Genomic DNA, 12,810 nt, shown 5'->3' with positions numbered 1-12,810 from the left:
ACCATGGGCTCATTCCAAACCCACATATCACAGCCTGTGGCAAGGGGGACTGGAACTTGATGATCCTTGAGGTCCCTTCCAACCCAAGCCATTCCATGATCTACCAATGTAACAAGTGAAGTATCATAAAACTAGATTTAATTAAACAAGAAATAAATAAGAAATCCATACTCCCTGCTTCCAAGAGCCATGAATGGTGTGATATGCCTGAATCAAATTCTGACTTGATATTTCTTTCAGCTGGAGGTGTTCCAGAAGCAGAGATATGGCACTGAGGGACATAGTCAGTGGGCATGGTTGGGATGGGTTTGCAATGGAATTAATGATCTTAGTGGTCTTCTCCAACCATAACAATTCTATGACTTTTTTTCCCACACTGAAAGATAAGGAGGAATTAAAAACAGTAATTTGTATTACAAATTCCATTTCATTGCCGTCCTTTTAAGATACGGATTCAGGTTTCTTCTGCCTGCCATATAAAACTTTCCTGTTCAACCTATTGTAGAGAACATGCCTTAGCAGGGTGGTTGGACTGAACAACCTCTAGAGGTCCCTTCCAACCCTATGATTCTATGAAAACTGCTGGGTTTACATGTTTACATGCTGCTACTGATGCAGCCACACTGCAAGTTCTGCGTTTCAATTGCAACAGGAGGAACTGCCCTGAATTCACCAGCCCAGCAGAACTAACTCACAGCGATGGCTGCCAACAGCTTCACAAGGCATTAATCAGGGCTCAACACCATTTCTCCATAAGAGAATGCCAAAGGCTAATTCGTAATACAATTGGCTAAATTGCTAGAAATTCTGTGACAAAAAAAAACACACAGAAAGGACTGATACCTCAAAGCCTGGTCTAATTAGCACAGATGGAGAGCAGGGAGAAGGTCAGGCTGGATAACAACTGCTGGAGAGAAAGAAGGGCTTGTACCAGTGAGATGCTCGAGTTGCTTTTGCACCTCCAGATATGATCGGCTGCACTCCCTATGACTTCAGTAGCCCTCTCAGAGCTGTTAGGCTTTCCTCACTTATAATTTGCCAGGCATGGGTGGCAGGAGAGAGCATGAGATTCGTGCAGAAGAGGCTCTTCAGTTCCAGATTTGTACGTCATGCACCACTTTGTTTGTGGCAAGGTCTGCAAAGGGTACAGTGGAGCAGGAACAACAAGTTAAAGATAGGCAGATGTCTTCATTACCAAGTTGCAAGCTCTAGCCTGGCCTTTGGTGACATGGCCCTGGGATAAAATCCCTTGTTTTCTGTCTCATTATTGTCTTCTGCAAAATGGATGCTGTCAAGGCAGAAGAGGAAACATTCGTGCTCATGTACAAAAAGCAGCACTTTGAGATGAAGGACTTTTCACACCGCCTTGCCAACCACAGCCATGCCTTCAGCTGCTTAGAAACGTCACTCCAACCACTCAGAATGCATTAAGAAGTACCAGCTAATGTTATTCTCAAAGATCTACATGGATCTGGAAAAATCCGGAAGGTTGAGTTTTTAATTGGAATATACACAGGGGGCCTGGGAACAGAGAGAGGTATGATAGGATTACTCCTTTTAAACATTGAGAAAATTAAGATTTCTTCACCATCTCTGGCAGCCTCTCTTAAGAGCTCAAGCAGTTAGAGAGGTAAACTTTACACCCTCAGGGAAGGAAGGAGCAATATTTAATCAGTAACAGCCTTAATCTTTACTGCATATTGAGTCTACCTATTGATTTCCAAAAGTTAAAAATCTATTTCACTGGAGATCTGTGTGCAGCCCAATTAAAACCACTTTCTCCTCCAATTACGTGACACAGGACTGCAATAACACCACCTGGAAGGTCAGCTACCGTGGGCCTGTATTTGCTTTGCTGGATTTACACAATAGCCAGAGACCAGCCATTGTGCTCAAGGAGCAGCACCATAGAGTCATAGGAGATAGAAGGGACATGGGGAAATCACCGAGGTCAACCTTTTTGGGTGATACTTGTTCATGTACATTGAATTATCCAGTTCTCTGGGAGACAGCAGCATGGAGTCCACTCGCACCTCACATTTCAGCTTCACTACATCAGAAGGGAAGGAGCCAGCAGCAAAAGAAATGGGCTACCCTCTGCACTCTTATTTTGCTCCATGAAATCACAGAACCGCTGAAACATTTATGCACAGAAGCTCCCAGACGCTGACTCTTTTAAAGCCTTCTTCCATCAGAAAGATGTGGTTTAAAGTAAAATAAATATTTTTATATGGAAAATACCATTTGACAGCATACTAACAATCGACCTGAACAAACTCCTGTTTTTAATCTGAGAACATAAGTACTCCATCGGGGAAAATGGAAGAAACTTAAAAGGTGAGAGGAAACAAAATCCAGAAAAGGAAAATGGAAAAGTCAATACACGCGCTGCCAAAGCGGCACTGGAAATTTATAGCAAGCGTGCTTTTGTTTGGGAACCACTCCAGGAAGCACGGAAGGTGGAAGCAGCTGGTCCACGTTTACACAGGCACTCAGAGGATCAAAACCCAGGAAGGCTCAGCTCGGAGTGTTTGCAGCTCTCTGGCAGCAGTCACCAGATGGAGAGGCCTCGGAGCAGTGGTTTCTCTGGAGCAGCAGTGGTTTCTCTTGCTCTGCACATGCTTATTTCACATCATAACTCATTGCAGGTTCTGTTGTGGTAAGGGTATCACACACATCCCCCCGCACAGTGCAATGTCTCCTTGGGCTGCATGTCTTCATCACCTCCCATGGGTTCACACTGGTTATGACAAGAGAGCATTACAGACAACCACCTGTCCTTCAGCACTGATATCACTGCAGCAGTTGAATCCCAAGCTGAGTCCTCTCTTGCTCTTTGAGTAATACCTTAAAAAGGATAAGAGAGACGCTTTCCTAAATACACCTTAACCAATTCAGTTTATCCTTGTGAAGTCAAAGTTACTCCCGGGGAGAAGAAAACAGCCACATTCCCTCCTTGGCAAGCCAGGCAATTAGAAGAAGACTCTTGTTTGTACACAAGTGGTTGAGCTACGATCACTCTTTTTAAGGCCAAACCACACTGATTTCTACATGATGATGATGATTCTTCCATTCATGAGAGCTCATTCATCCCTCATGGCAGTGTCAAGAATAGCAGTAAGCCTTGATACTTCTCCCAGAAATGACTACACTTACAAAAGTGCACTGAAGTGAAAGGATATTGCATTTTTTCCCTTCCCCTCCCCCCCCCCCTTTTTTCCCCCCCCCCCTTTTTTTGTTTTTGTTGGGGTTTTTTTTTTTTTAAAGGATTTCTTTCTGGCTCACTCCTTCCAGAACCAATTTTCAACAAATCCAAGAATTTCTGACACTGCAGGAGCTCATATTCTCCCTCTGCCCTCAGTTTCCCAGTGAGGATTTCATTACAACCTCTGTCCTCCCCATCTTCTTTCTCAAGTTTCAAGAACTGGAATGGAAGTGTTTAAACGCACAGCAGTCATCTGCTCTACCATTTTGTTTCATTCAAAGAAGCTTTGCAAGAGATAATGGATGCTGAATATCAGTCAAATTGCATAACCCAGCCACCCACCATCAGGCTGCTTCACTCAAATTTGGCTATATCTTCCCCTTGCCAAACTGTTCTTGCAGCAGGCCCCTCACTTGGCAGAAGTGCTGCTGCTATTCTGGCTGTAGAACACATTTAAGGGGAACGCTTTGTTCCACTGTGTCAAATTCATTCTCAGCAAACCCTTCTTTCCCACTTGCCACACTCCCTACTCCTTTCCGGAAAAAGACACTGACATCAGATCAGCCCCAGCCCCTGTCCTGCCCCATCCAGCAGCCAGCTCCACCACACTGCCATTCCTTGTAAACCCTGAACGAATGTCAGATCCTGCTGCTGGAACCACCTATCCTGATGTAATTCATCCCAATGGGCAGCATGAAAAACACCCAGTAACGGATGCACGGTGACAGGAGGTGTGCTCAGAAGCTGATCTTCAGCCCAGATCTGAGTTTTTATGCAACCATGAAAAGATTGCATGACCATGACATGTTGTATGCCACTCTTATGCCTTGGTTCCTACTATACAAACTGTGCATCATAAAATTCCTAGAAGAGATCAGTGGACAGAATTAGAGGAGAACATTTATCTGGCTGTTTGGTTTTTTTTTTTTAACTTTCTCAGCACAGCTGGAGAGTGCTGTACCAACCTGCTCTGCTCCCTGCCCAAGGCATCACCATCCCAGGTTGTCCAGAGAGGCAATGGTGTCCCTTCCTGCAGACAGCCAAGGTCAGGAGATGGGCTGTGAGCACTGACGGAACTGTAGGTGTCCCTGTTTGGTGCAGGGGTGGCACCAGATGGCCTTTATGGGTCCCTTCCAACTCCAACCATTCAGTCATTCTATAACCTCCATTGGGACTCAGGGGCAAAAAGGACAGTGAGGGCTGCTTTGAACCCAGACCTCTGAACAGGATGGAAAAAATGATTATTTTAATTTACAAGAAGTGCTGCTAATCCCACTAACGAGTCACAGAAGACATTCCTTATTCCATGAACAAATCTAAGAGGCAACTGCTTCAGTACCAAATGGGAGCACCAGGAATTAAAAAGTCATATGGAGAAACACTAGGATGTAATCTGCCCACAACTCCCAAACAAAGTCATGCAGGCACAAACATACACTGAAACATAAGAAACAGATAAGCATCCACCACAGAGAGTGGAATAGCATGACTTACAACATAACCAGCACTTATATCTAAATTTACCTTAAAATCATTCACCCTTTCAGAGTTAGTGGTGCTGCTGAGTGATTTCTATTCCACGTGATGACTTCCTAAATGGAAAAGCACTCTCAAGTTATGACAATAATGAGAGAAGTCTGTGATAGCATTTAAAATCACCCATTTCTCCTTTGAAAAAAAAAAAAAAAAAAAAAAAAAAATCTAAGTATGCTCTACATACCAATTTATAAACTGCTTCAAGTTGGTTCTCTGTGATGAATTTAATCCCAGAGCAGCAACCTCAGCTCCAGCTTACATGGATCTGTACGGTGCTCCGTTGCCCTCTGGGTGTTGGTTTGAGATCCCCCAACAAAACACACCTGAGAGCAATCTGGTAATTAACTGAGATTAACCTCAGCTGAGTTCCCAAAGGGGCAAATGACTCAAAGTTGAAAGGCCTCTTGATACAACCACAGCCTGATAGCCTTTGGACAAGGGTGATTATGGGCTGGAGGACACCTGAGCAATGGGGTCAATTGATGGCCGAGAGAAGGGCGTGCTTGAAGCATAAGAAGATGCACCCCTTTTAGTATGTAATCACTGTGTCCTCTGAGCCTGCCAGAATGCAATCAGCCAAAAAAACTACCAAGGACACAGAATTGTGTTTGGTTTCTTTAATAAACTGTTCTAACATCCATCGTTTCCACATTGCTTGAAGAAAAAGTGCTCTCATGACCTTTGTTGCTGCTCCTGGGTCTGCTGTCCGGGCTGGTTTCTGTGCAGACCTATCAAAACTGAACAGCTGGTGAAATTTTTTTTCTTCTTAATATACAGCAGTAAATGTTGCTGTTAGAGAAAGGAGATTTGCACTTCTCTGTTGGGAAATGACATGATCAGAGGAATAAGCGACACCAAACTGAATATTCATCCTTTGTGTTCCTGGTTCTTAGAATAGAGCTTGAGTAACTTGAAAGGGACAAACAGGGACCTTCCAGAAAACCAGCGCTGCAATGTTAGAATAATTCCTGGCACTCTCTTACCTTACTGATGAAGTCTCAGGTGAGCTTCAGACTTAAATAACCCCACAGCTGCAGCACAGCCTGAACTCAGAGAGACGCCTGAGGAAAACACGTTGAACTTTGTGTTATTACTTAGCACTGATGATGATTTAGGTTGATTGGTTTCTGAATGAAATCATCCATTTAAGATACTGCTATCTCCAGAAAATTAAAGGCAAAGATCCTGAAAATCAGCACACCTATTTCCTAAGGGTGAGGGTGAACAAAGTAAGGAGGGAAGGAGTGTGGGGGCAGTAAACCCCAGCTGTCCTGGCAATGGAATATGTAAAATTAAAGTAAATAAGTAAATAGAGATGCAGGAGAGAATAAAGAAGCAAAGGACCCCAGGGGTAAGAAACTTCTATAGGAGACAAATGTACAGCTGCCTGCTTCCCCCTCTGGCAGCAGCAGCTTTGCATGTTCATCAAATCAGAATCATCAAATGCTGTGGACTTTCAGCACCTTCTACAGAGCTTCTGAGTTCTGCAGATGAAGCGATGCTGTACGCCCTGCCAGGGCCACACAGCCCCAGACTTCACAAACACAACTGGTTTTTGGCGGTGTATCTGAAGGATTAGACCCTATCCCTCATAGGGTAAAGCTTAATGAATGTGTGCCTTATCAGATGGCTGGAACAGCTGGAAGTAGTAATGTGCTATAATGTAAAGAAGCAGTAAAATGCATCCTAATGACTGTCACTCAGCCAGCAGTTGCTGTGCAATGTGCATAAGAAACACTTTGAATCCTTTCTAAATAACTGGCGTTATGTGTTTATGCAGGACTGGAATTGCATATTAAGACACACCTGGTTTATTCTTCAGAAGCAGTGTGTATTTACTATGCCTGTGATAGCTGTATAGACTCAAACCTCATTTTTTTAAATGATTAATCGGGTATTTAATTAGCATGCATTAACATATGAGTTATATACATCCCAGTTGTGAATGCAAATATAATTCTAATAATTACATGATTAGTTATGCGTCCAAGAGTCTAATACATAATGCAGTGCAGGCAGCTTCCCTTGCTGGAGAAAAATAGCACAGAATACACGGAGCGTAACTGAAAAAATGCTTAAATTCCATTTTCAGAGTGGAATTCGATCTACAGCAAGAGTTCTGAGGCTTCTTAGTGGCCCAACCCAATGGAACACCTCCATGCCCCATCCCTGCAGACAGCCACAGTCAGGGGACGGGCTCTGAGCACTGAAGGAGCTGTGGGTGTCCCTGCTCAGTGCAGGAGTGCAAGATGGCCTTTAGGGGTTCCTTCCAACTCCAATCATCCTGTGGTTCTACAATTCTTTCTGGAATATAAGTAAGGCTCTTTTGCAGCACTGCGACTTCCCCTGCTGCTGATAGGTAAAGCTGCTGCTGTTCTTGCGTGCGCTCCCCCAGAGCACTGAAAAAGGCAGAGAAATCCCAGCTCCTCTTCTGGGCTTCAGCAAAATATGCTCCCCTTAATTGGTGTCTGTGAAACAAAACTGTCAGGCCAATTCTCAGCTGCCATGCTGCCTCCTGTCCCTCCTTTCCAACAGTCCCACACCTCATATTCACATGCTTTTGGACCAGCTGTTGCATACTTTAGGTATTTCTATTTCTACCTATAGCCCATGGTATGGGAACTCTGCCCAGAGCTGTGGGTGCCCCATGGCCAGGCTGGATGGGGCCCCGGGCAGTCTGAGCTGGTGAGGACACCCAGGGGTTGGAACTGGATAATTTTTCAGGTCCCTCTCAACCATTCCATGATCCTACAAAAAGGAGATCAGCCTATTTGGCTATGGCTGCACAAATGCAGCTGACTATAAATACTGAGGACTTACTGCTGGAGACGAGCCCTTCACATCAAATCCATCATGGGGGTTAGCATCACCAAAGCATCTCTTCTGAAGATGCCTGGACAAACAGCAATGCCCAGGGCTACCGACCCCCCTTTGCCAACCCTAGGTACATTTATATTAAAAGGACACATTAATATTGCATGCTTTGAGAGTAAATACACATGAATTATTGCTGACGGTGAAGGCAAAGGCATGGATTCCCATCTGGAAGAGGGGAACAGCTTGATGGCTCTGGGGTCAGGGACATGCCTGCTGCACCACGAGCAGCTCAGATGGCACAGCAGGGTTGGATGTTCCCTTTGCAGTATGTCACATAATTCTGGGCTTTTGTGCAAACTGCCAGGAGACAAGGAAAACACAGCATTACTGGGGGAAAATCAAATATTCCATTTTCTAGACAAACCGTAGGAGCTCTGGGCTGTCTTTGGTAATAAAAGTATTAGTGTTTCTACATAAATGTGCTGGCCTAGTCCCAGGCTGATTAGTGAAGAATAACAAGCCTACCTGGCCATCTGCAGCCTGCAGAGAAAGAGCTGTGCTCTTGGAGTTTTTAAAAACTGATTTTCTCACTGCATGCAATCTGCAGTGAAATAAAAAAAAGTGTTCAGCCCTATTCCAAGAAATAAATGAACAGATCCCTGCGGTTCCTTTATCCTTGCTCCTCTCTCCTTGCATCCATTCACACCCAGCATGGCCAGCACAGCACCCATGGGTGAGCCCCAGGGGAGCCCCCAGCTCAGCATGACCCAGCACAGGGTGAGGCTTCTGCTCTGCTGGGTCAGGGCTTTTTAAATCAACTGGAAGGCAGATGTAAAGGAAGACAAAGTCTGGGGCCTGATCCAAAGGCAATGGAAAGCCTGGGACAAAAAGGACTTCACTGTGCTCTCTAAGCCTATGTGAGCACCCCCACAGCTGCAATTTGCAGTGGCTGAAATCCCCCTTAGCAGAGACGTCTGACACTGATAGGCTCTGACACACACCCTCAGATCACTGCACCAGTTAGAATGAAAATACAACAAACAGTTCCCAGCTTCTCCAGAGGCAACTCAACCTGGAGGCCGAAGTCAGTGTACTGAAAAGTCCTGGCAGCGAGTGGAGTCACTGCTCTGCTCTGCACTGTGCACCTGCACAAGTCTGCAGGAGGGAGATAACGGGGAGAGATGTGGCTGAATGCAGACACCCATCAGCCCAGCCCTGACAGCTGTGCCAGCAGTGAGGTTACGGCAGGAGACATGCACATCCTGCACAGCATCCTCGCTGTCACGCCAGAGTCATACAGTCACAGAATGGCTTTGGTTGGAGGGGACCTTAAAGATCATCCAGTTCTGCCCTTCTGCTGCAGGCTGAGTGCCACTCACAGGTCAGGCTGCACAGGGCCCATCCAAGCTGGCCTTGAATGCCTCCAGAATCACTGCTCCACTCCAGCATCCCCAGGGCTGGATCCAGCTCTGCTCTGAAGCTCTGTTTAGAGAGGTAGATGTGGGTTCCTGTTTGGTGTGGGGCTTTTTTTAATTGCTGGATTCCTCTGAAGGCCATTGAAATGTAGGGACATCAGCTCCCACTGCCTCAAGTGAGTTCCCACCCACATGGCAAGTGTGAACATTGACTTTGGGAAAAGGAGATTGCTAGGGCTCCCATCTTTTCCTAATGTCTACCAAGCCCCTCCAAGCAGATATCTTTGTGCTGTGCAATCAATGGGCACACAAAGAAATGCTGCCCAGGGAGGGCAGCAGCTCAAGGAGAGCTCCCAAGTATCTGAAACCCTTTATTAACAAAAGATTGAGTTCCACTCTAAGGTAACAGTGGGTTGAGTTTGTACAGGAAATGACTCGGAGCAGTTAGAATGTATTTTTGCCATCATAAAATGATCTCTTCTCAAGAGTTCTAATATAAGAAGATCCTCAAGGCTCTGCTGGAGCCCTGACTGCTCTGTCATTAGAACAGCATGCAATCTGCACTCCTCTTCTACTGCAAAAATTGGGGATAAAGCCTTTGATCTCCCTTTTCTTGTGGCACACCACAGTCTTTGTCAGGGATACTTCTCAGGACCTGAGATCTCAGGCTTCTTTCTGAGCCTTGAGGGCAGTGGAAGAGCAGGAGGAGGAAGAGCAGATCCTGCAGATTTAAATTTAAGGGGATGCTTGACTGCAGGAGACAGATGTCAATGAAAGTATTAATGATGAGCTTTCAGAAGAAGGGGGTGCCATTTGGTTTTGCTTATAGCTTTGCAAACCACGAGTGCAAACCGCTGAGATGCGTGAGTTACACACAGCCCATGGCTTTTTTCTTTTTTTTTAAATAACTCTTTGCACCTGAGTGAATCAAAGAATCATAGAATCACTGAGATTGGAAAAGAGCTCTCAGATCCCCAAGTCCAACCCCAGCCCATCCCACCATGCCCACTGACCACAGTGCCACATCTCCACAGTTCCCAAACACCCCCAGGGACAGTGACACCCCCCCTGGCAGCTGTGCCACTGCATCACCACTTTTTCAGAGAATACCTTATTCCTAACATCCAACCTGAGGATTCTTCCTCAGAAACTATTTCAATGACAGATGAACACCTGTGCACAATGTGGCAGAAAGCAAACATTGCTCCAAGGAGCTTCAATTGCCAAGCTGCAGAGATTATCTATCAGCGTGTTTGCAACTTGAGAAAAGGCTGCTTGGCACATGCTATTCATTTAAGCAATGCAGCCAGATCAGTCTCTGTGTGTCCCAGGGGATGTTATGCTGCAGTTGCTTTCGCTGTCTCTTTGTCATCCACTTCCATCACAGCATTACATTCCACTTCCAGACACTAAACCAACAGATGATAGCGCCGAGCTGCTATGTTTGGGAGAAAGAAATGAATGCATAGATCCCATCCGGCAGCACGTGTTTGGGATCTGAGAAACCTCACCACAGGGCTCCTCCAGAGCTGGCTCAGTCTCTGCCCTTCTCAGGCAGATGCTGTATGAGGACCTCTGTGATTTGGCAGGTCCTAGCAGGGAGCCTTGGCTCCTGAGCACTCTCACTGCCCTCCTCCTGCCCAGCACGCCCTTACGTGAAGTTGTCTGCAGCCATCAGTGCACATTATTGGTGTGAGGACGGTTGGACTAGATGGTCTTAGAGGTCTTTTCCAACCTTAATGATTCCATGATTCTATGACCAGAACCTCCCTGCCACCTCCAGGACCTCACCTTCCAGCCCCATCTATACTCTGACCTCACAAGCCAGCAATGGTGCACCAGCTGTTCCCCTGATAAAGAACACATTGGACACAAATGGTCCTACACTGCTCTTATCTACAACCTAATAAGCAGACTATTAGAAAATTCTAAAATTAAGCTCCGAGCATCTGGAAAAAAAAAATACTGTCAAGAACAGAGAATAAGACTCAAAGCAGAGCTGGCTATGGTTTGGCACATTAGGAAGGTAGCTGGGTCTGGTTTGGCACATTAGAACAAATGCCACCAAAGGGGAAATTTTGTGTGTGAACCACATTACTCATCATCTTCATATCAATACCTTTTAGAGCATTACAAGAAAGGAAAACCTCAGGGGATTAAATACATTTTGAGATTCATAAAAGACACATTGCTCCTCGATTCCTTGACTTTGTGTGCAGTATGTCTCTGAGGTCCTACTCTGACATTAACTCTGCACTGAGCTCCGTATTTCCATCCAATTAAAACACACCTTCCTGAAAGGCATTTGCAGCCCTCACTCAGATTGTCTGGAGAAATGGAAAATTCGCTGCTCCTCCTGTCACCCACACTGCTGAAAAATGCACATCAGGGTGTGCGTGGCCAAATGGGAACCTCCAGCATCCTGCTCTGTGCTGTGCCCCGCTCAACTCTCTGCTTAGAGCCCTGCTTGTCTCTGCCATCTCCTGGGCTTGCTCAAAACACAACAGGCAGCGTGGCAGGCAACAAAACACCATTTCTCCTCCCTTTGGCCCTCTGTCCCAGCTGCTAAATGAGGACAGAAGAAAACAGAGCAGAAACAAAAAGGAGACGGGGCTGCGAAAGCTGCATGCAGCCCAGAGATGTCGGCCTGTGCCAAAGCCGGATCTCATTCAGAGGCCATGCAGTCCATGGGTGCAGGCAGGTCCTGGCCTCGGTGCAGCACTGCCGCATTCCCAGCTGTCAGCCCAGCTGTGCCCAGGAATGCAGTGGCCGTGGCGCTGGCCCGGGACAGAGCCCCAATTTTGGGTGGGAAAAACATCCTCCATCTCACGCCTGTGTTTAAACTTCGCCTGTGCGCTCACCGATCCGACCTCTGCCTGAGATTCGATTGAGATCCCACTCTCTCAGCATTCAAATCTGCTATTTTGTTGAATAAGCTTTTAACAGATACGTGCAATCACGAGCAGCACCGGGCAGCAGGGCAGAGTTACGTGTGTGTTTGTTAACTTACAGCAAAGTACATCCAAGCGGCCAAGGCAGCATCCTGTATTGCTCAGTCCTGCTCCTACGGTGAGTCCTGCTGAGTGGTGAGTGCCACCACTTCGGAGCACTGTGCAGAGGCTCAGAGCACCGCTCCCAAACGCACGCTGAGCAGGGATTAAAACAGGCAAATGAGCACAGAGCATTCTGGGTGCAGGCATAAAGGGCAGTTAATTCCTATTGGAAATCAATGGGCGCTGAGGGAATGCAGCTCTCCTGTACCTCGGAAATGTGTCAGTTAACGATAGCTGGCCTCAATCTCTGCTTTCTCTGAGACAGTAACGTGAGGCGTTCGCTGATTTTGCAGATTTCCCACCTAACCGCTCAGAAAACTTTCCGTGAAGCACCGCTTCGCAGCGCCAGGTGGACCAGCAGCCTCCAAAACCCGAACTTCGATCTCTCCTCCTACTGCCGCGCTATTCGGAGCGAAGGAAAACCACGCTCTAAACGCCTAACTACTTCGGAGAAACAACGAGGCTGCTCCAGCCCCGGCTCTGCATCCATCTCGCAGCGCACGGCTGCACAGACCCCAACGTGCAGAAGCTCGGGGCTCTCCCCGCGGCGCTCTCCGAGCCGAAGCGACGAACGCCACCGCTCCGGGAGGGACGGGCAGAGCGGAGCGGAAACTTTGCGGGGCCGCTCCCGCAGCCGACTCCCACCGCCCGACCCGGGCGGCTCTGCGGGCTCCCGGCGGTCCGGCGGGGCGGCTCCGTGCCGGGCAGCGCCGCGGCCCTTCCCCGGGGGCAGCCCCGGCCCCGCCCGCATCCCGCGGGGGGCGGAGCGGCCGCCGCCGCCGCC

The 12,810-nt window shown here is 47.1% G+C and overlaps 2 long non-coding RNA genes across 2 annotated transcripts in view; one reads left to right on the top strand and one right to left on the bottom strand.

Moving 5' to 3' along the window:
- LOC128082974 (uncharacterized) overlaps nt 1–4,429 on the top strand; it is a 201,361-nt gene extending 196,932 nt beyond the window's left edge. The window contains exon 2 of the long non-coding RNA XR_008207914.1: nt 4,288–4,429. This is a non-coding gene — a long non-coding RNA (uncharacterized LOC128082974). The remainder of the gene's footprint in view (nt 1–4,287) is intronic.
- On the bottom strand, nt 525–5,064 carry LOC128082970 (uncharacterized). The gene is made up of 4 exons (XR_008207910.1): nt 4,926–5,064; nt 4,730–4,797; nt 4,171–4,424; nt 525–2,847 (listed from the first exon to the last, which is right to left on the bottom strand). It is a non-coding gene; the product is annotated as an uncharacterized LOC128082970 (long non-coding RNA).
- Nucleotides 5,065–12,810: the final 7,746 nt, after the last annotated feature.

The sequence above is a fragment of the Tympanuchus pallidicinctus genome, unplaced genomic scaffold, assembly GCF_026119805.1.
Source record: "Tympanuchus pallidicinctus isolate F22 unplaced genomic scaffold, pur_lepc_1.0 scaffold23, whole genome shotgun sequence".
Lineage (NCBI taxonomy): Eukaryota > Metazoa > Chordata > Aves > Galliformes > Phasianidae > Tympanuchus > Tympanuchus pallidicinctus.
Note: the sequence above shows the minus strand (reverse complement) of the source record. Positions and strands in the feature narration are given on the sequence as shown.